Here is a 25,708-nt window from a genome sequence, read left to right on the forward strand (position 1 = left end):
ATATATATATATATATATATATATATATATATATATATATATATATATATATATATATATATATATATATATATATATATATATATATATATATATATATATATATATGTGTATATATATATATATATATGGGCTCTCACTGCGGTATTGTATCACTTCCTGTTCCGGAGCACAGCGGTGTTTTTCTGTATCTGTTAGCTGTTTAATCTGCGCAGTTGGATTGATCTAGTTATCTAGATTACGATTTGTTTCCCAGTGTAATCTTTACGTGCCTTAACTAAAGCACTCCCTCTGCTGAATCACCTCTAAATTATTTACACATTATTCACTTTGCGTGTTTTTAGGAATCTGCTAGCTTAGCGTAGCTACTAGCTCTTAGCCGATTTAGCATGGCGGCTTCTCCTGTCTCTCCCGCACTTTTCTGCTCTGGGTGTGAAATGTTTAGTTATTCCTCGGCCTCCTTTAGCAGTAATGGTACTTGTAATAAGTGTAGCTTATTTGTAGCTTTGGAGGCCAGGCTGGGCGAATTGGAGACTCGGCTCCGCACCGTGGAAAATTCTACAGCTAGCCAGGCCCCTGTAGTCGGTGCAGACCAAGGTAGCTTAGCCGCCGTTAGTTCCCCCCTGGCAGATCCCGAGCAGCCGGGAAAGCAGGCTGACTGGGTGACTGTGAGGAGGAAGCGTAGCCCTAAACAGAAGCCCCGTGTACACCGCCAACCCGTTCACATTTCTAACCGTTTTTCCCCACTCGACGACACACCCGCCGAGGATCAAACTCTGGTTATTGGCGACTCTGTTTTGCGAAATGTGAAGTTAGCGACACCAGCAACCATAGTCAATTGTCTTCCGGGGGCCAGAGCAGGCGACATTGAAGGAAATTTGAAACTGCTGGCTAAGGCTAAGTGTAAATTTGGTAAGATTGTAATTCACGTCGGCAGTAATGACACCCGGTTACGCCAATCGGAGGTCACTAAAATTAACATTAAATCGGTGTGTAACTTTGCAAAAACAATGTCGGACTCTGTAGTTTTCTCTGGGCCCCTCCCCAATCGGACCGGGAGTGACATGTTTAGCCGCATGTTCTCCTTGAATTGCTGGCTGTCTGAGTGGTGTCCAAAAAATGAGGTGGGCTTCATAGATAATTGGCAAAGCTTCTGGGGAAAACCTGGTCTTGTTAGGAGAGACGGCATCCATCCCACTTTGGATGGAGCAGCTCTCATTTCTAGAAATCTGGCCAATTTTCTTAAATCCTCCAAACCGTGACTATCCAGGGTTGGGACCAGGAAGCAGAGTTGTAGTCTTACACACCTCTCTGCAGCTTCTCTCCCCCTGCCATCCCCTCATTACCCCATCCCCGTAGAGACGGTGCCTGCTCCCAGACTACCAATAACCAGCAAAAATCTATTTAAGCACAAAAATTCAAAAAGAAAAAATAATATAGCACCTTCAACTGCACCACAGACTAAAACAGTTAAATGTGGTCTATTAAACATTAGGTCTCTCTCTTCTAAGTCCCTGTTGGTAAATGATATAATAATTGATCAACATATTGATTTATTCTGCCTTACAGAAACCTGGTTACAGCAGGATGAATATGTAAGTTTAAATGAGTCAACACCCCCGAGTCACACTAACTGTCAGAATGCTCGTAGCACGGGCCGGGGTGGAGGATTAGCAGCAATCTTCCATTCCAGCTTATTAATTAATCAAAAACCCAGACAGAGCTTTAATTCATTTGAAAGCTTGACTCTTAGTCTTGTCCATCCAAATTGGAAGTCCCAAAAACCAGTTTTATTTGTTATTATCTATCGTCCACCTGGTCATACTGTGAGTTTCTCTGTGAATTTTCAGACCTTTTGTCTGACTTAGTGCTTAGCTCAGATAAGATAATTATAGTGGGCGATTTTAACATCCACACAGATGCTGAGAATGACAGCCTCAACACTGCATTTAATCTATTATTAGACTCTATTGGCTTTGCTCAAAAAGTAAATGAGTCCACCCACCACTTTAATCATATCTTAGATCTTGTTCTGACTTATGGTATGGAAATAGAAGACTTAACAGTATTCCCTGAAAACTCCCTTCTGTCTGATCATTTCTTAATAACATTTACATTTACTCTGATGGACTACCCAGCAGTGGGGAATAAGTTTCATTACACTAGAAGTCTTTCAGAAAGCGCTGTAACTAGGTTTAAGGATATGATTCCTTCTTTATGTTCTCAAATGCCATATACCAACACAGTGCAGAGTAGCTACCTAAACTCTGTAAGTGAGATAGAGTATCTCGTCAATAGTTTTACATCCTCATTGAAGACAACTTTGGATGCTGTAGCTCCTCTAAAAAAGAGAGCTTTAAATCAGAAGTGCCTGACTCCGTGGTATAACTCACAAACTCGTAGCTTAAAGCAGATAACCCGTAAGTTGGAGAGGAAATGGCGTCTCACTAATTTAGAAGATCTTCACTTAGCCTGGAAAAAGAGTCTGTTGCTCTATAAAAAAGCCCTTCGTAAAGCTAGGACATCTTTCTACTCATCACTAATTGAAGAAAATAAGAACAACCCCAGGTTTCTTTTCAGCACTGTAGCCAGGCTGACAAAGAGTCAGAGCTCTATTGAGCTGAGTATTCCATTAACTTTAACTAGTAATGACTTCATGACTTTCTTTGCTAACAAAATTTTAACTATTAGAGAAAAAATTACTCATAACCATCCCAAAGACGTATCGTTATCTTTGGCTGCTTTCAGTGATGCCGGTATTTGGTTAGACTCTTTCTCTCAGATTGTTCTGTCTGAGTTATTTTCATTAGTTACTTCATCCAAACCATCAACATGTTTATTAGACCCCATTCCTACCAGGCTGCTCAAGGAAGCCCTACCATTATTTAATGCTTTGATCTTAAATATGATCAATCTATCTTTGTTAGTTGGCTATGTACCACAGGTTTTTAAGGTGGCAGTAATTAAACCATTACTTAAAAAGCCATCACTTGACCCAGCTATCTTAGCTAATTATAGGCCAATCTCCAACCTTCCTTTTCTCTCAAAAATTCTTAAAAGGGTAGTTGTAAAACAGCTAACTGATCATCTGCAGAGGAATGGTCTATTTGAAGAGTTTCAGTCAGGTTTTAGAATTCATCATAGTACAGAAACAGCATTAGTGAAGGTTACAAATGATCTTCTTATGGCCTCGGACAGTGGACTCATCTCTGTGCTTGTTCTGTTAGACCTCAGTGCTGCTTTTGATACTGTTGACCATAAAATTTTATTACAGAGATTAGAGCATGCCATAGGTATTAAAGGCACTGCGCTGCGGTGGTTTGAATCATATTTGTCTAATAGATTACAATTTGTTCATGTAAATGGGGAATCTTCTTCACAGACTAAAGTTAATTATGGAGTTCCTCAAGGTTCTGTGCTAGGACCAGTTTTATTCACTTTATACATGCTTCCCTTAGGCAGTATTATTAGACGGTATTGCTTAAATTTTCATTGTTACGCAGATGATACCCAGCTTTATCTATCCATGAAGCCAGAGGACACACACCAATTAGCTAAACTGCAGGATTGTCTTACAGACATAAAGACATGGATGACCTCTAATTTCCTGCTTTTAAACTCAGATAAAACTGAAGTTATTGTACTTGGCCCCACAAATCTTAGAAACATGGTGTCTAACCAGATCCTTACTCTGGATGGCATTACCCTGACCTCTAGTAATACTGTGAGAAATCTTGGAGTCATTTTTGATCAGGATATGTCATTCAAAGCGCATATTAAACAAATATGTAGGACTGCTTTTTTGCATTTACGCAATATCTCTAAAATTAGAAAGGTCTTGTCTCAGAGTGATGCTGAAAAACTAATTCATACATTTATTTCCTCTAGGCTGGACTATTGTAATTCATTATTATCAGGTTGTCCTAAAAGTTCCCTAAAAAGCCTTCAGTTAATTCAAAATGCTGCAGCTAGAGTACTGACGGGGACTAGAAGGAGAGAGCATATCTCACCCATATTGGCCTCTCTTCATTGGCTTCCTGTTAATTCTAGAATAGAATTTAAAATTCTTCTTCTTACTTATAAGGTTTTGAATAATCAGGTCCCATCTTATCTTAGGGACCTCGTAGTACCATATCACCCCAATAGAGCACTTCGCTCTCAGACTGCAGGCTTACTTGTAGTTCCTAGGGTTTGTAAGAGTAGAATGGGAGGCAGAGCCTTCAGCTTTCAGGCTCCTCTCCTGTGGAACCAGCTCCCAATTCAGATCAGGGAGACAGACACCCTCTCTACTTTTAAGATTAGGCTTAAAACTTTCCTTTTTGCTAAAGCTTATAGTTAGGGCTGGATCAGGTGACCCTGAACCATCCCTTAGTTATGCTGCTATAGATGTAGACTGCTGGGGGGTTCCCATGATGCACTGTTTCTTTCTCTTTTTGCTCTGTATGCACCACTCTGCATTTAATCATTAGTGATCGATCTCTGCTCCCCTCCACAGCATGTCTTTTTCCTGGTTCTCTCCCTCAGCCCCAACCAGTCCCAGCAGAAGACTGCCCCTCCCTGAGCCTGGTTCTGCTGGAGGTTTCTTCCTGTTAAAAGGGAGTTTTTCCTTCCCACTGTAGCCAAGTGCTTGCTCACAGGAGGTCGTTTTGACCGTTGGGGTTTTACATAATTATTGTATGGCCTTGCCTTACAATATAAAGCGCCTTGGGGCAACTGTTTGTTGTGATTTGGCGCTATATAAAAAAAATTGATTGATTGATTGATTGATATATATATATATATATATATATATATATAAAATGGTGAGCAACTCAAACTCACCCAAAGCTTAAATTCAACCCAACCACAACTTCAAACATGAATATATTAACAATATATAAATATATAATATATAAACAAACATGAATATATTAATTTCTTTCAGGATTAAGAAATTTCTTATTCGTTTTTTTTCGATAAATGTTAGTTTAGGAATATTGTTTTCAGAATAGAAAGCAGAAAAAAGGATACGTAATCACATTTTTATTTCATGCCTTCCTAAACAGACTAAAATATAAATGGCTGTGTGCAAATCAGTTTTCTTGATTTGGTCTTTTGTTTTGTGAACACATTCACAGGAATACAAACTAACAACCCTCACAATAATTGTTCGAGGAAAGCGCACATTTAAAAAGATGCAATCTGCAAACCTGTATCAATAAAAAAGTCAGCAGGTATGGAAAAGGCAAATTTTAAAAACCCTGCAGCAATTCTTACATTTATTTTGACTTCTAAATCATTGCAGATGGAATGACCAAATAGATGTAGTGTCTTGTGTGGTCAACTATTTAATTTTTTATACATCCATTCCTAGATTTAAGGCCTGCAACATATTAAAAAAAAAAAAAAAAAAAAAAAAACCTCTGGGACCTTGATTTCCAAATGAAAAGCAAATTTTACTTGAACAGAAGACTTTGGACCACTGAGCAGCAGTTCAGTTCTTTTTCTCCTGAGCCCATGGGCCTCATGTACAAAGACTTACATGAATTTCCTACTGAAACATGGTGTACGTTAAAAAAACAGCGTGCTGTGGGCTCAAATGTGTGATCCAGGATTCTAGAAACATCTATGCATGTGATGGAGGAATGCACAGTGCCTGTAGGGGGCATGGTCTCAATAACCCAGCAGTAGTGTGCTATTTGTGCATGTGATAGCTGTTGTGGCCAAACCAAAGAAGAAGAAAAGAATAACTAAAACTTCTTTCTTTAATCTCCATCAGTTCCTCTTTCACCTTTTTATTTAGTGTAGTGTCCCTAAATGGTCGCTAGATGGAAGCACTGTACACTGGCCTGGAATGTTCACTCTGCACTGATAGGTAACAGTGAGCAGGTGTGACGACACACCTATTCGGTGCAGTGGGAGCAAGCCGGGACTTTGTTGGTGAGTTTGCGCCAAACGTTCTAGTTTTATTTGTTACTTTAACAACTATAATCGTGAAATACGATCAGGGTATTTGTATTACTGCAAGAGTCGAGATAAAATTCATTCAAAACTGATCCAAACCTGAGTTACTTGGTGGATTTATTCACCAAACATTTGTTTGGTGGATAAATGTTTGTTTGTAAGCTGTACTTCAGCACAAGGAAAATTGAGTTTGACAATTTAGGCAAGTATTGTACTTCAATTTAGGTTTATTCATAAGCAAAGGGCACTATATACATTTATTTATGAATAAAGGGATATAATGGCATTTTATTTCATAATTGAGGTGGAAACATGATCACTTTGAAATAAACATCTTTATCTTCAAAGTGTTTAATTCATTCATTTGTATTTAAAATCCATAGTTAAACACTGAAATGCCTATAAAAAAGTTCATAGTGGAATTGTAAAATAGAATATCTTGTCTAAAATCATATATTAAAAACTCTTAGTTAAAATTGCAAGTTACAATTTTGGATTAAGAAGTCTAATGTCAAATTGCAGATTGCAGTTGAAACTTGGAAGCTGTAGGCTAAAACTCTGTAACTTAGAATAGTACGTTTGAGTTCATAATTGGCAATAACTAACGAGAAATCTTTGTAAATAGATTACTCTCTTCTTGCTCTAATCTGCATTTTCTACTTTTCCATTTCTTTCCTTTTTCTTAGGTTTTCAACCTGCATATTGCACTGGTAAAACAATAAGTGTTAAATGCTGAGTTGGCCTCGTGTCCTGCTTCTCCCCCAGTCTTTTCAAGCAGGACCAAAAATTTAAAACATACATAGCTTGACAATAGCATAGCATAACTGTACTTGCATGATATCTGCTTGTTTTAGTCAGTATTATGCTAAAATATTCTCCTATTATATTTAAGTTCTCCATTCAGACCATGCCTTTAATATAGCAAATTCTTTTTTTTTTTTTTTTTTTTTTGCATTTTATTGCTGATTAATTCCCATAAATTCCAGTGGAAAGTTTCCAAGTTTGAAAATTCCCAGAATTTGGCAACCCTACTGGAACGTGTAGTGCATTTGATGTCTTCCACCGCCATCTCTGTTTGTGGGTGTGTAAAAATAAAAGCACCTGCTTGGGGCAGAATGCAGAAGAGACAAACAGCACTGGCTTGGTTTTCGTTCTTCCATGCGACTGGCTACAATATATGAAAAGCAAAGTGGCATCTATATACATGTATGCATGCGTTCAGATAACGTTGATCAGGGACAAACGAGGGAGAGGTGACATTTGCTATTTGGTATGCTTATGTATTTTGGGCCAAGGATGAATGGTGCCAAAATGGAATGTTGATAGGACTAATATTTTTGGAGAAATTATGAATATTAGCTAACGCTGAATAATGGATGCTGATAATTACATTCTGGACTCACAGGCCATTCCAGCAGGGAGCAGGAAATCATCTATATATTAAAGGCATGCGTGTGTGCGTGCATGATTTTATTTAGTAAGTTCAATGTAAGTACAAAATGTAATTCTATGTATGTTAAAAATACATGGATGAAAAAAGAAAGTGAAAACACATTTCCATTGTGGTTCATTTAAAAATCAAATGGCCAAATACAAGTAATAATAATAATAATAAGAGCAATGAGAGATTTCTGACGTCCATCAACCTGGACCCGGATCACCTCCAAAATTTAAGTCTTCCACACACTAAAATATATATATATATATATATATATATATATATATATATATATATATATATATATATATATATTGACATAAACCTTCAAAGCTGATACAAAGTGAATCTTGATCCAGAATCTGGATCCGGATCCAGATCACCTCCAAAATTCAGTGGAGTCTTCCATGCCCTAATGTCTATCCGTAGTGAAAATTTGGTGAGAATCTGTGAAGTAGTTTTGATGTAATCCTTCAAAGACTATATAAAGTGAAATTTTGATCCAGAATCCATCCAGACCACCTCCAAAACTTAATAGTCTTCCATGGCCTAATATGTATCTGTGTGGAAAATTTTGTCAAAATCCTTGAAGTATTTTTGACGTAATCCTTCAAAGCCTACTATATAAAGTGACTCTTGAGCCAAAATCCGGCCAGGCCACTCCAGGACCTTGAAATGCTTCTTACAGAGCCCCTCCTTTGTTGCCCTGGCTGTGTGTTTGGGGTCATTGTCATGCTGGAAGACCCAGCCATGACCCATCTTCAATGCTCTTACTGAGGGAAGGAGGTTGTTTGCCAAAATCTTGCAATGCATGACCCCATCCATCCTCCCTTCAATACAGTGCAGTTGTCCTGTCCCCTTTGCAGAAGAGCAACCCCAGAGTATGATGTTTCCACCCCCATGCTTCAAGGTTGGGATGGTTTTCTTGGGGTTGTTCTCATCCTCTAAACATGGTAAGTGAAGTTGATTCCAAAAAGCTCTATTCTGGTCTCATCTGACCACATGACCTTCTCCCATGCCTCCTCTGGATCATCCAGATGGTCACTGGTGAACTTCAAACGGGCCTGGACATGTGCTGGCTTGAGCAGGTGGACCATGCTGCTCTACAGGATTTTAAACTATGACAGCATCATGTGTTACTAATGTAATCTTTGTGACTGTGGTCCCAGTTCTCTTCAGGTCATTGACCAGGTCCTCCTGTGTAGTTCTGGGCTTTCTCAGAATCATCCTTACCCCACAAAGTGAGATCTTGCATGGAATCCCAGACCGAGGGAGATTGACAGTCATCTTGTGTTTCTTCCACTTTCTAATAAATAATCATAACAGTTGTTGTCTTCTACCAAGCTGCTTGCCTGTTGTCCTGTAGTCCATCCCAGCCTTGTGCAGGTCTACAGTTTTGTCCCTGGTGTCCTTAGACAGCTTTTTGGTCTTGGCTATGGTGGACAGGTTGGAGTGTTATTGATTGAGTGTGTGAACGGGTGTCTTTTATACAGGTAACAAGTTCAAACAAGTGCAATTAATACAGGTAAAGAGTGCAGAATAAGAGGGCTTCTTAAAGAAAAATTAACAGGTCTGTGTGAGCCAGACTTCTTGGTGGTTGGTAGGGGTTCAAATACTTATTTGCAGCAGTAATATACAAATAAATTATTAAAAAATCATACGATGTGATTTTCTGGATTTTTCTTTTTTTTTAGATTCTGTCTCTCACAGTTGAAGTGTACCTATGATAAAAATTACAGACCTCTACATTTTTTGTAGGTGGGAATTTTTTTTTTTTTTTAAGATTATGTCTCTCACAGTGGACACGCACCTAAGATGAAAATTTCAGACCCCTCCATGATTTCTAAGTAGGAGAACTTGCAAAATCGCAGGATGTTCAAATACTTCTTTTCCTCATTGTAAAAGAGTTGAGTTCTTCTTCTAAAAACTGTTGAAGTCTAAGGCCTAAGGTTCTAAAAACATTCTGGACTCACACCATTCCAACTCATTCTAGAAACGTTGCATAATTTACCACCCTTGAAAAATGTCAGCTACCTATTTTATAAACACTACCCAAACTAGAGCCCATGGATCCCCACGGGCAACTCATGCGTCATGTTTATTTTACCTCTTTCCTTATTGGTGTCTGCTGGTTGTTGATATGCATTTTCAGCATCATGCTTACAGTATGTGTTTAGTCTGCAGCTCGTCAGAGCATTTGAGATTCTCACAGATCTGTTTCCTGCAGACATCATTTCCAACAAAATCTCACTTTGTGTCATCTCATTTGAATCAAACTCCCACATATTTACGCCTCTCCTCTTACATCTGTCGTGACTGCAATACCTTGGCACCACAAACAAACAAAATCATTACATGCTGGTGGTGCCCCGCTACAAAAATAGGATCCTTAGAAGTCATTTGCTTTGCTTTTTTTTTTTTTAAACACAAAAGGTCAGGAAGAAAAGCAAAGGATCCTTGTCAGCACCCCTATAATTTGCTTCTTGAGTATTCAAATAAAGGATTCACAGTCATGTATCACCAGCATAATCAAGATTCGCCATGTTGGTAACAATTGAGATTTTTCACCTGCATCATGAGTTAAAAAATACAGTGACAACACAAAAACATTGTACACTCAGTTCCCAGCATGCTAATGGAGAACCAAATGGCACTGCTACACTGTGTACAGTGTCCTTGGATTAACATCAAGGACATGAACAAATGTGGTAGAGGTGTAATTTTAACTGAAAGACAAATAAAAAACAGCTGATACACAAGATCCCACAAGAAAAACATGATGAATTTGACACAAAGCTTCTGCTGGATATCTGTTGGATGCATAAGACATCACAGGTCTGCTATGTTAGTTGTCAGTACAAGTTACAGTAACATTTTTACTTGGTTTGTTAAAATAAGTCAGTGGGAAGCCGAAAATTTGAAATTGATCATTTTTCGGAATATATGTGTGCGTATATATATATATATATATATATATATATATATATATATATATATATATATATATATATATATTTTTTTTTTTTTTCAAAATTGTATTCAACATTGTGAACACAGAACAACAACAAGAAAATGCATGCCCCAAAGCTTTAGCCTTCCCATGTAATTCTTAAAAAGAAAAAAAAAAAAGTTTTTTTAATAGAACAGTATAGAATCGAGCCTTTGTCATTGTACAAATAATGAATGTTTGAGTTCAATGGTACAAATATTTCATGCAAGCGTGCACGAGGATGTGCACGCTTGCATGTGCGCGTGCACATGAGTGCAATGATACCAAACGTATGGAACCAAATTTGCACTCTAAATGGAACCAAGCCGCACTCTGAATGCAATGCAACACAAATGGGATGAATTAATCCATGTCATGTGACATACAAAGCACCAATCAAATGACAAGAATCCACTCAGCCGTTATACAAATACATACATACAATGAAATTTGTCCTCTGCATTTAAGCCATCATAATTACAGTTAGACACAATGCAACCACTAGGAGCAGTGGGCAGCCACAGTACAGTGCCTGGGGACCAACTCCAGACATAGAAACTCCACCTTGGTCAGAGGCAGAGAAAGGATCATTTTTGATTGTAGGAGGAAACCGGAGTGCCTGGAGGAAACCCACACAGACACAGGGAGAACATGCAAACTCCACATAGAAAGGGCGGGAAGCAATCCCAAGACTTTCTTGCTGTGAGGCACAAGTGCTAACCACTAAGTCACAGTGCCACCCTGTAAAATAACTCACTTCAGATGGGACCCCAGATGGCCCGTCGAACCTTTTTTTGACTAAATGCAGAAAGATTCCGAGCCATACACAATGCACACATGCACAGACGTCGCTCCACTGTCACTTCTGTTTGGGTATTGTGCATACATCTACCTACAGGTGGGAAATTCACATTTTTATTATTGGAGACAAAAACACAAGTAACGTGACAAATCGGACTGCAGCGAGAAGCAGCAGGATGGACTGAGTCTCCACGGTTCTCAGGAAGACTTTAAGTATACCCTCCTGCTCTGGAATCTTCAACAGTCCGTCAAACTGTCCTTGTGCATTGCAATGTTCAGAGAAGACAAATGGCAGAAGAAGCGCCAGCTGCCACCACTCCAGCTAAGGCTTCCAAGAAGAAGGCTGCCAAAGCTAAGAAGGTTGGCCCAGCATTAGCCATGTTATCGCTCAAACTGTGACAGCGTCCAAGGAGCAGAAAAGTCTGTCTTTAGCTGCCTTCAAAAGTGCTCTGGTTGCCAGCAGCTATAATGTCAAGAAGAACAAGGCCATCAAGAGTGTGGTGACTAAGGGCACGCTTGTCCAGACCAAGAGTTGCAGGGCATCCAGCTCATTCAAGTTTGACAGACACCAAGAATAAACCGGCTGCCAAGAACACTGCTCCCAAATCTAAGAAGGCCACTGCAGCAAGAAACCCAAGAAATCTGCAGCAGCAAAGAAGCCTGACGCCGCTAAGAAGTCCCCAAAGTATGTGACGAAGCCTGCAGAGGCAAAGACAGTAGCCAAGAGCCCCAAGAAGACCACTAGAAAGCTGGCTGCAGCCAAGAAAGCTCCAGCAAAGAAGGCCCCCAAACCCAAATCTAAGAAGGCAGCGCCCAAGAAAAAGTGAGGTATCAATGTTAAAATGTCCTACAGATGTATGAATTTCAAAGCTTGGACATGGACTTCCTTCTATATTTTACCTGCAAGATCTTGCATGACAAGGTCACTAAATGTACCATGGAATCCCCATGCATTCAGTTTTTACATAACAAAATGCAGCGGGTTATTACAAAATGCAGATTTTTGAGTTATTACATAATGCACTGTTACATGGATGTTGCAGCTTTCATGCATTTTGCATTCTCACTGTGTGAAATTAGGATCTGATTTAAAGTAGCATACTTCTGAAAAGAGACTGCCTTCAGGGCACTTTATGCAAACTGAAGGCAAAGTGCTGAAGTCTGCCAACATGGAGAGCCTAATAAGCTCAGAAAACAGGAAAAAAAGCACTGAAATGTAAATAAATAAAAATGCTGCATATTACAAGAGTCTGATTCTGCTAAACATGAGAAGTTCACCTTGCTGCATCAACCCCCTAAATTATCACCTGCATGAATTTACACACATCAAAATTACCTTTGCAAATGTTTTCATAAAGCCAGCGGAATGTTATTCTGGGACACTTATCACATCCTCTCCCACCATTAGTGCAATACTCCCTTTAATGCGTGCACCAGAAATAAAAGGACAGAGATGCACTTTACTAATTACACAGTGCACCTCAGATGACAAGTAAACTGCAGCTGCCTGATAAACAACACGCTCCATTTCTGGATGCAAAAAGGTGAACAGAATGAAACAACAAATGGGTTGTTAAACAGCGCCCACAGTGTTCCCCAAACACAGCATGCTGCCTCCACCCTCCATCCCAATGTGTTGCAGTGAACGCATCAACATGCAGCCGTGGTTTTGATGCTATTTTGAGATATTGTATCTGTCGGCACATTTCATTGAAGAACACGGCGGGATGTCTAGGAGACGGCCATTTGGGCTCATCAGCACAGATGTGCACAGGCCGCATGCCTACCTCATGTCTTCACAGGTTAACCAGATCCATTACAAAATGTCACGTGATAAATAACTTCAGTTTGAAATGTTCATATGATCAAATTATTGTCTTGATCAGAATGTTCAGCTCCCACATTTTAAGCAAACAATTACAAGGAAGATTATAAAGAAATTCTTCTGGAGGATTTTTTTTTTTTTTTTTTGCACTACCTCAGAAGACCTAAAAATAGTGTTTTTTTCCCCCCCACTACCAATACAGGTAATTCTGATTTAAGGGAATTACAACCCGAGCAAATCTTTATGGGAGGCTGAAATATGGCCAGATTTTGCTGTCATTGTAATTCAGTTACTGTAGAATTGCCCATATTGCCAAATTTTTAAATTCTCAAGAACATTCTCATAAACTTGAAAAATTCTCTCAGCTCTGTCTGTCTTTAAAATGCTGACACAGCACAATGCTCTGCAAAGCAAAATCAACAATAAAATGGTCTGCCATCCCATAGAATGACCTCATTCATTGATTTGACTGCAGGCCTATTGTCAGGCAAATGTGGTGAACTTTCCTCCTCAGACTAGCCAGATGTTACACACAGCATCCCATAATGACAATATGAAAAAAAGTTGTTTTGAGATTTAACAAATTATTTAAAAATATAAAAAATCTAAGAAATCACACGTACATAAGTATTCACAGCCTTTACCCTGAAGCTGAAAACTGAGCTCAGGTGCATCCTGTTTCCACTGATCATCCTTGAGGTGTTTCAACAGCTTAATTGGAGCAAGAGAAGACTGGTTAACACCAGCATGAAGTGCATTACAGTAATCAAGTCTGGAGCTGATGAATGCATGAATGGGCATCTCAATATCACATCTACTGAAAAAAGGCTTTATTTTAGCAAGAAGATGAAGCTAGATGTAGTATAGAAGTTTTGGGCCCAAATGTTGACCTTGGCTTGTGACTTATCTACATCAAATCACTTTGTCTTTGGCTGACCCTCAATAATTCCATCAAATTGGGCCCAAATCACCTCAAAACTGAGATGTTTTGCTCACACACACATACACAAAATGGAAAAGATATGCATGCATGCCCTACCACTGTGCACGGGTGCAAAAATGAAAGAATGCACCCTGGGTGTCAATTAGCGAAGTACAGTTGGTGTGGTAAGACTGAATTCCATTTAGCTCCTCTGCGACCGGGGCTCCTCGTTTCCCAACTCCTTTAAGAAGCATAGAAAAATGTGAAAAACAATTACGCCTAAGCTTCTTTTCTATAATTAATCCAGTCCCAACATTTGTGGTAATTGCTGTCATAATTACATGCCGTTCATGTGTAATGAATGTGCAATGGGTGCATCAGCACAGTGAAAATAAAATGACAGATTTAGAAATGGGAATGACTTTTTGCCAATAATGGTGAACATATTTCAGACGGCTCCACCTTAACAGGTGCCATCTCTTAACATTTAATACATCATAATGTTGACAGAATGCGTTGTTGCATTCACTTACCTCTTTATTGTCACCAGTGACGCACTTCATTTTATGAAAGTTTCACTTTGTACAGTTTTTGTTTTGCATGTATTGATATTCATTTCCTCAGATTAAAAAAAAAAAAAAAATAGAAAAGGCTTGCCATGATGGCTTCAACAGCAAGACAACCACTTACTAACCTTAATGCAAAAATCATGTGGATGATGAAAAGGTGGCAATTATCCAATAAGAAACTCATCAATTATAATGGGACTCACACAGGCAAAGTCTTTTCTTCCATTAAACGATGGAATAGCTTTCACTGCTCTTAATAATTATGATTTTTTTTTTTCCATCTCATCACGCTCTGTCCTTCACAGCCTCTTTGTTTCAAATCTACAGCAGGATTTAACCTTCTTTTAATTAGTTGTGAATGTGTGCGGTGGTCACAAACCCCTCTAGGACTTATTTGTCCTTATTTTTGTTTGTCTTGTATGTATCAACCAAATAAGTGCATAGTATCAGTGTGTTTTAAGGCAAAAAGTATGCTTCAAAGTAAAGTATGCATGCCACAAGTGCCTTGGTTCACATATTTGCCACATGAAGACAAGGGACTGTAAGGCATAACTGCCAAGGGGCATATGAGAATGCAAGCACAAGTACTAAGTAAGTGAGTATTCTATGCATATTTCCCAACTCCAAACTATATAAACCTGATTTAAACACTGGACCTAAACATTCTTAGGTGATATGCATTTGGGTAATGGAGATTGTGTCCTGTAGTAATTATGTACCCCCTATATCAAGGTGTACATAATTATTAGGCAGCATCTTTACTTCTTTGCTGCAGGTAGCTCAGTGGGTAAGGAGCTGGCCTGCCAATATGCATACATGGGATTGAATCCCCCTAATTCCAACTTGTCTGTGGGCAAGACACATAATCAACATTGTCTCAGCCTACCCAGCTCTAAATGGGTACTGGCCTTGGCTGGGGAAGTAACCTGTTTCAGACTGGTAATCCACCTGGGGTGAGTCATAGACTCTCAATCACTTGATGCTACAAAATCCAGAGATGAGTCTGCCATCAAAGGGCTTCAGGGACGATAATGCGACTTAGTTCTTCTTTACCTCAGCAAAATGGGTGATTAAAAAAATTTAACAGACACTAAAAATTCCAAAAAATGTCTTTCATAAGGATGAAACACTCTTGAAATAGTTAAGCTACTGAGGCATGATCACTGAGCAATGAAACACTTTCTTACAAAAAGTAGAGCCCGACCGATATGGATTTTTTTGACGCCGATGCCGATAACAATATTTGGATGAAAAATATGCAGATAATCGATAAATCGGCTGATTTGCAGATGGCTGATAAATCAGCATATATATATATATATATATATATATATATATATATATATATATATATATACACACACTCAACAAAAATATAAATGCAACACTTTTGGTTTTGCTCCCATTTTGTATGAGATGAACTCAAAGATCTAAAACGTTTTCCACATACACAATATCACCATTTCCCTCAAATATTGTTCACAAACCAGTCTAAATCTGTGATAGTGAGCACTTCTCCTTTGCTGAGATAATCCATCCCACCTCACAGGTGTGCCATATCAAGATGCTGATTAGACACCATGATTAGTGCACAGGTGTGCCTTAGACTGCCCACAATAAAAGGCCACTCTGAAAGGTGCAGTTTTATCACACAGCACAGGCTCTAACAAAAAGTCAAAAGAGTTGGACGCAACATGTGGAGAAGATGCAAATTAAGTGCAATAAACTTGTGAAGAATTAAACATGACGCTACAGAGAACCCATTATCCTGCAGTGCCACCATATTCCAGAATTACAACTTACCCGGACTATCCAGAAGTACAAGATGTTCAGTGCTCAGAGACATGGCCAAGACTCACAGGTTGAAACATCAAGATTGAGCCAAGAAATATCGTAAGATAGATTTTTCGATGGTTTTACAGACAGAAGGGATTAGAGTGGCTCCTGATGGACCAGATGGATCGACCTATGGCTGAATCACTCATGGATCTCCAGCACCACTTCAAGTCAGAAACCAGCTAGGTGGAGGAGGGGCACTAGTATTGGCTGCTATTATTAAGAATGAAGTAGTTGGATCTTTCCAGGCTGAAGCTGAATTTAAAATTACCTCCCAAACCTACTGGATGGTTTTCAAAGTTACTTTCTGGAAGCAGTGGTGCAGAAAAAGTCTGTATCAGGACCCTGGTTTTTATGCAGGACAATGCCTCATTACATGCATTCAAGTGCTCTGCTGCTTGGCGAGCCCTCAAAGGCCTGAAAGATGACAAAATATTGGACACAACTTAAACTCTGAAAAGTTGTGGGCCCTTCTTAAATGTGAGGTTTACAGGGGTTGGGGGACTCTGAGTAGAGCCGCTGCTTCTTTGCATCAAAAGGAGACAGTTGAGGTGGTTCGGGCATCTGGTGAGGAGGTCCTCTTGGTCATCTCCCCAGGGAATGTTCCAGGCATGTTCAACTGGCAAGAGGGCCCGGGGAAGACCCAGGACCCCCTGGAGAGGTTACATTTCACAGCTGACTTGGGAACACCTGAAAATTAGCCTGGATGAGTTACTGGACTTGGCCGAAGATAGAGAAGTATGGGAGCATGAGAAGTATGAGCTGTTTCATCTGCTGGCACCATGACCTGGACTCAGATAAGTGGCAGAAAAAGAAAGAATGAATGATAGGAAAATCTTACATCTTTGTTTTTTGACATGCATGGTCACTATTGACATGGTCTCACAGCATCACATTAATGAGTGCTGTCATCTAACTTGCCATCCCAGCTTTACAGTCCACCTTTACACACTCTGAGTGTTTACAATTTAATATGTTCTTAACATCTAAACACTGAGGTCATAACAGGCTTGGGCTTGATATTGGGCTTGATTTTGAAGCTGTGATTGCCTATTTATCTCAGGAGACCTGGCAACACTGTTTAGCAACGACATGATAGAGCTGAGGAAACGCCGTAGACCTTCGACTGTGACTGAAAGTGATGGAAAAATAGACTTTTTAACTGGAGGATCAAAAAGCTAGTAAAAATAATTAACTGCATATCCCTTTGGGAAACCTAGACATATTTCACACACAGGTTTTGCTGGATATCTGCTAGACAGGGGAGATGATATTCACACAGGTCTACCGCATCAGTCTACTGCATCATATCAGTTAGAAATACCATTTTGTGATACAGTCATGTCCATAATTACTTCAGCATTGACAATTTTTTGTAGGTTTGCCTGTGCACACCATCACAATAGAGCGGAAATTAAACAATCAAGGTGTGCGTGCAGCGGAGCAGAATGCAACAATGACAATTTCTGCTCATCACTCAGTTGTTTGCCCCCTCCCACCATCACCACCACCATGCACAGCCACCAGACATTACACCGCACCTTTCAAACCAGATCCCACTCCAAAAGAAATGACTCAACAGTTGCTCCAAAAAAGAAAACTGGGTGCCAGTAAAGGTGTTGGAAATTAATGAATAAATAAATAAAAATGTTACAATGGCAATCTTTCACAAGTCACAATCAATTCAAAACTTAAAAATTGTTTTAAAATTACGTAGTCTCCTTTTTGATTCAGATTCTCCTCACTACCGTAAATGTTGAGTGGCTGTTGCATGTCCTCGGCTTTGATACAACACTTCTGCTGTGTTAGCAAGTTAGAGGCTTGCCTCTACTGGTGGTTGGCTCTCACTGCGGTATTGTATCACTTCGTGTTCCAGAGCACAGCGGTGTTTTGCTGTATCTGTTAGCTGTTTAATCTGCGCAGTTAGATTGATCTAGATAACGATTTGTTTCACAGTGTAATCTTCACGTGCCTTAACTAAAGCACTCCCTCTGCTGAATCACCTCTAAATTATTTACACATTATTCACTTTGTGTTTTTAGGAATCCGCTAGCTTAGCGCAGCTACTAGCTCTTAGCCGGCTTAGCATGGCGGCTTCTCCTGTCTCTCCCGCACTTTTCTGCTCTGGGTGTGAAATGTTTAGTTATTCCTCGGCCTCCTTTAGCAGTAATGGTACTTGTAATAAGTGTAGCTTATTCGTAGCTTTGGAGGCCAGGCTGGGCGAATTGGAGACTTGGCTCCACACCGTGGAAAATTCTACAGCTAGCCAGGCCCCTGTAGTCGGTGCAGACCAAGGTAGCTTAGCCGCCGTTAGTTCCCTTCCAGCAGATCCTGAGCAGCCGGGAAAGCAGGCCGACTGGGTGACTGTGAGGAGGAAGCGTAGCCCTAAACAGAAGCCACGTGTACACCGCTGACCCGTTCACATTTCTAACCGTTTTTCCCCACTCGGCGACACACCCGCCGAGGATCAAACTGGTTATTGGCGACTCTATTTTGAGAAATGTGAAGTTAGCAACACCCGCAACCATAGTCAATTGTCTTCTGGGGGCCAGAGCAGGCGACATTGAAGGAAATTTGAAACTGCTGGCTAAGGCTAAGCGTAAATTTGGTAAGATTGTAATTCACGTCGGCAGTAATGACACCCGGTTACGCCAATCGGAGGTCACTAAAATTAACATTGAATCGGTGTGTAACTTTGCAAAAACGATGTCGGACTCTGTAGTTTTCTCTGGGCCCCTCCCCAATCGGACCGGGAGTGACATGTTTAGCCGCATGTTCTCCCTGAATTGCTGGCTGTCTGAGTGGTGTCCAAAAAATGAGGTGGGCTTCATAGATAATTGGCAAAGCTTCTGGGGAAAACCTGGTCTTGTTAGGAGAGGCGGCATCCATCCCACTTTGGATGGAGCAGCACTCATTTCTAGAAATCTGTCCAATTTTCTTAAACCCTCCAAACCGTGACTATCCAGGGTTGGGACCAGGAAGCAGAGTTGTAGTCTTACACACCTCTCTGCAGCTTCTCTCCCCCTTCATTACCCCATCCCCGTAGAGACGGTGCTTGCTCCCAGACCTCCAATAACCAGTAAAAATCTATTTAAGCATAAAAATTCAAAAAGAAAAAATAATATAGCACCTTCAACTGCACCACAGACTAAAACAGTTAAATGTGGTCTATTAAACATTAGGTCTCTCTCTTCTAAGTCCCTGTTAGTAAATGATATAATAATTGATCAACATATTGATTTATTCTGCCTTCCAGAAACCTGGTTACAGCAGGATGAATTTTAGTTTAAATGAGTCAACACCCCCGAGTCACACTAACTGCCAGAACACTCGTAGCACGGGCCGAGGCGGAGGATTAGCAGCAATCTTCCATTCCAGCTTATCAATTAATCCAAAACCCAGACAGAGCTTTAATTCATTTGAAAGCTTGACTTAGTCTTGTCCATCCAAATTGGAAGTCCCAAAAACCAGTTTTATTTATTATCTATCCTCCACCTGGTCGTTACTATGAGTTTGTGAATTTTCAGACCTTTTGTCTGACTTAGTGCTTAGCTCAGATAAGATAATTATAGTGGGCGATTTTAACATCCACACAGATGCTGAGAATGACAGCCTCAACACTGCATTCAATCTATTATTAGACTCAATTGGTGTTGCTCAAAATGTAAATAAGTCTACCACCACTTTAATCATATCTTAGATCTTGTTCTGACTTATGGTATGGAAATTGAAGACTTAACAGTATTCCCTGAAAACTCCCTTCTGTCTGATCATTTCTTAATAACATTTACATTTACTCTGATGGACTACCCAGCAATGGGGAATAAGTTTCATTACACTAGAAGTCTTTCAGAAAACGCTGTAACTAGGTTTAAGGATATGATTCCTTCTTTATGTTCTCTAATGCCATATACCAACACAGTGCAGAGTAGCTACCTAAACTCTGTGAGTGAGAGAGAGTATCTCGTCAATAGTTTTACATCCTCATTGAAGACAACTTTGGATGCTGTAGCTCCTCTGAAAAAGAGAGCCTTAAATCAGAAGTGCCTGACTCCATGGTATAACTCAAACTCACAGCTTAAAGCAGATAACCCGTAAGTTGGAGAGGAAATGGCGTGTCACTAATTTAGAAGATCTTCACTTAGCCTTGAAAAAGAGTCTGTTGCTCTATAAAAAAGCCCTCCGTAAAGCTAGGACATCTTACTACTCATCACTAATTGAAGAAAATAAGAACAACCCCAGGTTTCTTTTCAGCACTGTAGCCAGGCTGACAGAGTCAGAGCTCTATTGAGCCGAGTATTCCTTTAACTTTAACTAGTAATGACTTCATGACTTTCTTTGCTAATAAAATTTTAACTATTAGAGAAAAAATTACTCATAACCATCCCAAAGACATATCGTTATCTTTGGCTGCTTTCAGTGATGCCGGTATTTGGTTAGACTCTTTCTCTCCAATTGTTCTGTCTGAGTTATTTTCATTAGTTAGTTCCTCCAAACCATCAACATGTCTATTAGACCCCATTCCTACCAGGCTGCTCAAGGAAGCCCTACCATTAATTAATGCTTCGATCTTAAATATGATCAATCTATCTTTATTAGTTGGCTATGTACCACAGGCTTTTAAGGTGGCAGTAATTAAACCATTACTTAAAAAGCCATCACTTGACCCAGCTATCTTAGCTAATTATAGGCCAATCTCCAACCTTCCTTTTCTCTCAAAAATTCTTGAAAGGGTAGTTGTAAAACAGCTAACTGATCATCTGCAGAGGAATGGTCTATTTGAAGAGTTTCAGTCAGGTTTTAGAATTCATCATAGTACAGAAACAGCATTAGTGAAGGTTACAAATGATCTTCTTATGGCCTCAGACAGTGGACTCATCTCTGTGCTTGTCCTGTTAGACCTCAGTGCTGCTTTTGATACTGTTGACCATAAAATTTTATTACAGAGATTAGAGCATGCCATAGGTATTAAAGGCACTGCGCTGCGGTGGTTTGAATCATTTATCTAATAGATTACAATTTGTTCATGTAAATGGGGACTCCTCTTCACAGACTAAGGTTAATTATGGAGTTCCACAAGGTTCTGTGCTAGGCCCAATTTTATTCACTTTATACATGTTTCCCTTAGGCAGTATTATTAGACAGCATTGCTTAAATTTTCATTGTTACGCAGATGATACCCAGCTTTATCTATCCATGAAGCCAGAGGACACACACCAATTAGCTAAACTGCAGGAATTTCTTACAGACATGAAGACATTTATGACCTCTAATTTCCTGCTTTTAAATTCAGATAAAAGTTATTGTACTTACAGATAAAGTTATTGTACTTGGCCCCACAAATCTTAGAAACATGGTGTCTAACCAGATCCTTACTCTGGATGGCATTACCCTGACCTCTAGTAATACTGTGAGAAATCTTGGAGTCATTTTTGATCAGGATATGTCATTCAATGCACATATTAAACAAATATGTAGGACTGCTTTTTTGCATTTGCCTAATATCTCTAAAATTAGAAAGGTCTTGTCTCAGAGTGATGCTAAAAAAACTAATTCATGCATTTATTTCCTCTAGGCTAGACTATTGTAATTCATTATTATCAGGTTGTCCTAAAAGTTCCCTGAAAAGCCTTCAGTTAATTCAAAATGCTGCAGCTAGAGTACTGACAGGGACTAGGAGAGAGCATATCTCACTCATATTGGCCTCTCTTCATTGGCTTCCTGTTAATTCTAGAATAGAATTTGGTTCTGGTTCTGCTGGAGGTTTCTTCCTGTTAAAAGGGAGTTTTTCCTTCCCACTGTCGCCAAGTGCTTGCTCACAGGGGGTCATTTTGACCGTTTGGGTTTTTCAGTAATTATTGTATGGCCTTGCCTTACAATATAAAGCGCCTTGGGGCAACTGTTTGTTGTGATTTGGCACTATATAAATAAAATTGATTTGATTTAACTCGGCTCATTAGCATGGAGCAGCAACAAATTCAACATGCTCTGTCAACATTAAAAGCAAGCATTTAGGTGCACTTTGGATTCTATAATATCCCACGTTAGAAGGAGCTTCATATGTTCAATTCACGCAAGATGTCCAAAATAAACATCAAGCATTTCAGAAACACAACAAATGCTCGGGTACATTTAGCATTTTATCACCCCAAGTTAAAGGAAGTCTAACAGCTGCAGCGGCAACACCAGGCCACAAGTGCATTGCTTTGACAAACTTCCAGCAAATTCTGAACATGCAAAAAGAATAACAAGATCCATTGTTTCATTTTAACATACCTGCACCCCTATAGCATTGTGGAAAATGAACACCTTAATTCATAGATTTGCTTGTTTCCTTCTTCAAATATAAAACTACATCATCTTCGACACACTTCGCCTTCATCATTTTGTACACCACATTTCTTAGCACACTGCAGCACACTTGAGTAGATCCTTAAATTAGCAGCTCTATGTAATGAATTAATTTGGAGCCCAAAAATTGACTTTTGAATCAAAAATTGATTTTGAATTGAATCTTGATCCCATGAATCAGATTAAATCGAATCAAGAGATACTGAAAGAGTGACACCCCCAATAGCCAGGTAATGAAAGGACACGGAGCTTACCTTCCGAAATCGAAGGACATCTTTGTCTGGGTTCTGTCTCATAGAGGATATGTACTTTTCAACTTCACCTTTGGCATCTCTGGGTAATCACTGCTGCTCGTTGAATATGACATTAACAGGCAGGTTCTTTTTGGATCAGGATGAGGATTTAAGGAATTGGTAGGTGAGGTGCCAGTCTCGGTGTCAGTGTTAATTAGGCTACCTGAGTTTCTTTGAGGTGGTCACGGATTTCTCAGAGTACGCTGCATACAGACTCATCATGACTATCTACTGTCTTGAAACAGGGATCCAATAATTACGCTAGGTTGAGGCGTTCATCAGAGGAAGAACCATGCATCTGAAGTTCTGAACCATGCATCATGTTTCATGAAGCATGTGCCGCAAATAGGTGTGCACACACAGAACTGGTGCTCATGGTGCTCATGCCAAAAATGTGTGTTGCTGCACGGGATGGAGAAGATGTAGGCGCTGACCTTCCTTAACAAGTGGGACATCTACTTTTGAAAACAGCTTCAGATACCACTCCTTGCTGTGGCAACCTTCCATTTTTGAAAAGCTGAGAATAACTTCCACCATGCCATATTCCTCAGAGTCCATCCATATCAAAATGGTTCAGTTTGCCAGCCTGGACTGCATCACTGTCCTCTTCATAAGACACAGCACTTGTGAGGCTGAGCTTTGACACTTTGCTGTCAAGGCTGTTCTCAGAGAAGTTGTACCTATCACTCACATATTTCTTTGCTCTTTTCATAGAACAGAATGAAATCAGTCTCACATTTCTTTGCCAAATCAGGAGTTAGCTGTTTAAGTTTGTTGTCCACAGCAAAGCTCAAAAAATTGTCCTTCAGCCTCCTGTCAAGTTTCCCTTTCAGTTCAGTCATCATGTTAACCACAGAGGTTCTGCTGAACGATTTGGCCTCAAGTGCTTCGATGCAGCCTGAGAACACCTTCAGAATGTGACAGAGGAACATGAAGTACATCTCAGATACTTCAGTGACATCCTCTGCAAAACACTTCCACAAAATCTTGGGCCATTCTTCCTCACCAAGGCTCTGAAAAAGCTGGTCAGGGTCTTCCAGTACTTCAGTATTTGGTCGAGAGATGGCAGCAGAGATGACCACCTGGTGATGACATGCTGCAGCAATAAGCATGGAAGAAGTCCTTTCTGCTTTTGGAGATGAATCAATATTCTTTCAACCATTCGGAATTAAACAAAGTCTTTCATTTCGGCATTTGGATGTGCAACTGCATGTAACCTGTTCATTATTTGTTTGTTGATTTATTTTTATTTAGACCTATTTACTTTTTCATTATATGCAATTAGATGAAATAAAAAATAGTGATTATCTCAAAAGGAGGACAAATAAGCGTCCAGCTCAAAGCTGCGCCGGTCGGAGGACAGGCCTTTTTAAAACCAGACTGTCTGACCTAAAGCCAGACGTATGGCCACCGTAGCTGTGCATCATTTATTTTTAGCACCAGTTATGTGCTTCACAACTCTGACACTGTGCATGCCACACCATGAGTGCCACATCGTGCACCATGTTCTGAACCGTGTCATGTAACATGAACCATGTACCATACACTCACAGCCTCACATAATGTGGCTGTGCGATTTGGACCAATCTCAGACCAAACATCTGAACTTCAGATGTGGAAGTGAAGCGAGATGTTGCTAACTATAAAGTGCCACTCTAGTTTTTTCAAAAATGTCACTCCCCACTCTGCTCAGTGCTCACTCATGTTCAACTCTTATATTCCAGTATGTGGTGTAGACAGCTTTAATTCAAGGGCTGTAATTCCTAAGCGATTGAAGCCACCAATCCACACTGCAAGCACTTGTTTAATTTCAACTCCATTGTGTTGGTGTAAAGAAGCAAAATTACAAAAAAAAAAAGACCTGGTTGTACCCACAGAAAAAAGTGCTTTATTATAACTAGAATTTAACAAAGTCAATTTTAAAATGGGATTACACGTTTAAAATGTGTAAAATTTTGTGGTTGTAGTCATGTTGTGGAACTAAGTGAAGCGGCATGTTGCCTCCTTAACGCTCTAAGACTTAATGAGATTTAACTGCACTTTGGTTGTTTTACTGCAAGTATGTGATTTTTGCCAAGAGACTGTGTTTACAACAGCTTTAATCATAAAGCTTTTCTTCTCAACTTCGATATGAAAAAATACTGCTTGAATCTGGATTCAGCATTTTGCTTGAATCTGAAGTCTGTGCATAATTATCACTTTGGATTCTTTCAGCTCACGAAGAAAAGTACAACCCCAATTCCAATGAAGTTGGGACGTTGTGTAAAATGTAAATAAAAAAAGAATACAGTGATTTGCAAATCCTCATCAACCTATATTGAACTGAATACACCACAAAGACAAGCTATTTAATGTTCAAACTGATAAACTTTGTTTTTGTGTAAATATTTGCTCATTTTGAAATGGATGCCTGCTACACATTTCAAAAAAGCTGGGACAGTTGTACGTTTACCGCTGTGTTACATCACCTTTCCTTCTAACAACACTCAATAAGCATTTGGGAACTGAGAACACTAATAGTTGAAGCTTTGTAGGTGGAATTCTTTCCCATTCTTGCTTGATGTATGACATCAGTTGTTCAACAGTCCGGGGTCTCCGTTGTCATATTTTGCGCTTCATAATGCGCCACATATTTTCAGAGGGCGACAGGTCTGGACTGCAGGCAGGCCAGTCTAGTACCCGTACTCTTTTACTATGAAGCCATGCTGTTGTATCATGTGCAGAATGTGGCTTGGCATTGC

The 25,708-nt window shown here is 39.6% G+C and overlaps 1 protein-coding gene and 1 pseudogene across 2 annotated transcripts in view; one reads left to right on the plus strand and one right to left on the minus strand.

Annotated features, from left to right (window-relative positions):
* The window catches only part of igsf21a (immunoglobin superfamily, member 21a), a 930,426-nt gene that overhangs the window by 770,677 nt on the left and 134,041 nt on the right, over positions 1–25,708 (minus strand). The gene's annotated exons all lie outside the window — the stretch shown is intronic.
* Positions 11,460–11,998, plus strand: LOC117506368 (annotated as a pseudogene).

Source organism: Thalassophryne amazonica, chromosome 3 (assembly GCF_902500255.1).
Source record: "Thalassophryne amazonica chromosome 3, fThaAma1.1, whole genome shotgun sequence".
NCBI lineage: Eukaryota > Metazoa > Chordata > Actinopteri > Batrachoidiformes > Batrachoididae > Thalassophryne > Thalassophryne amazonica.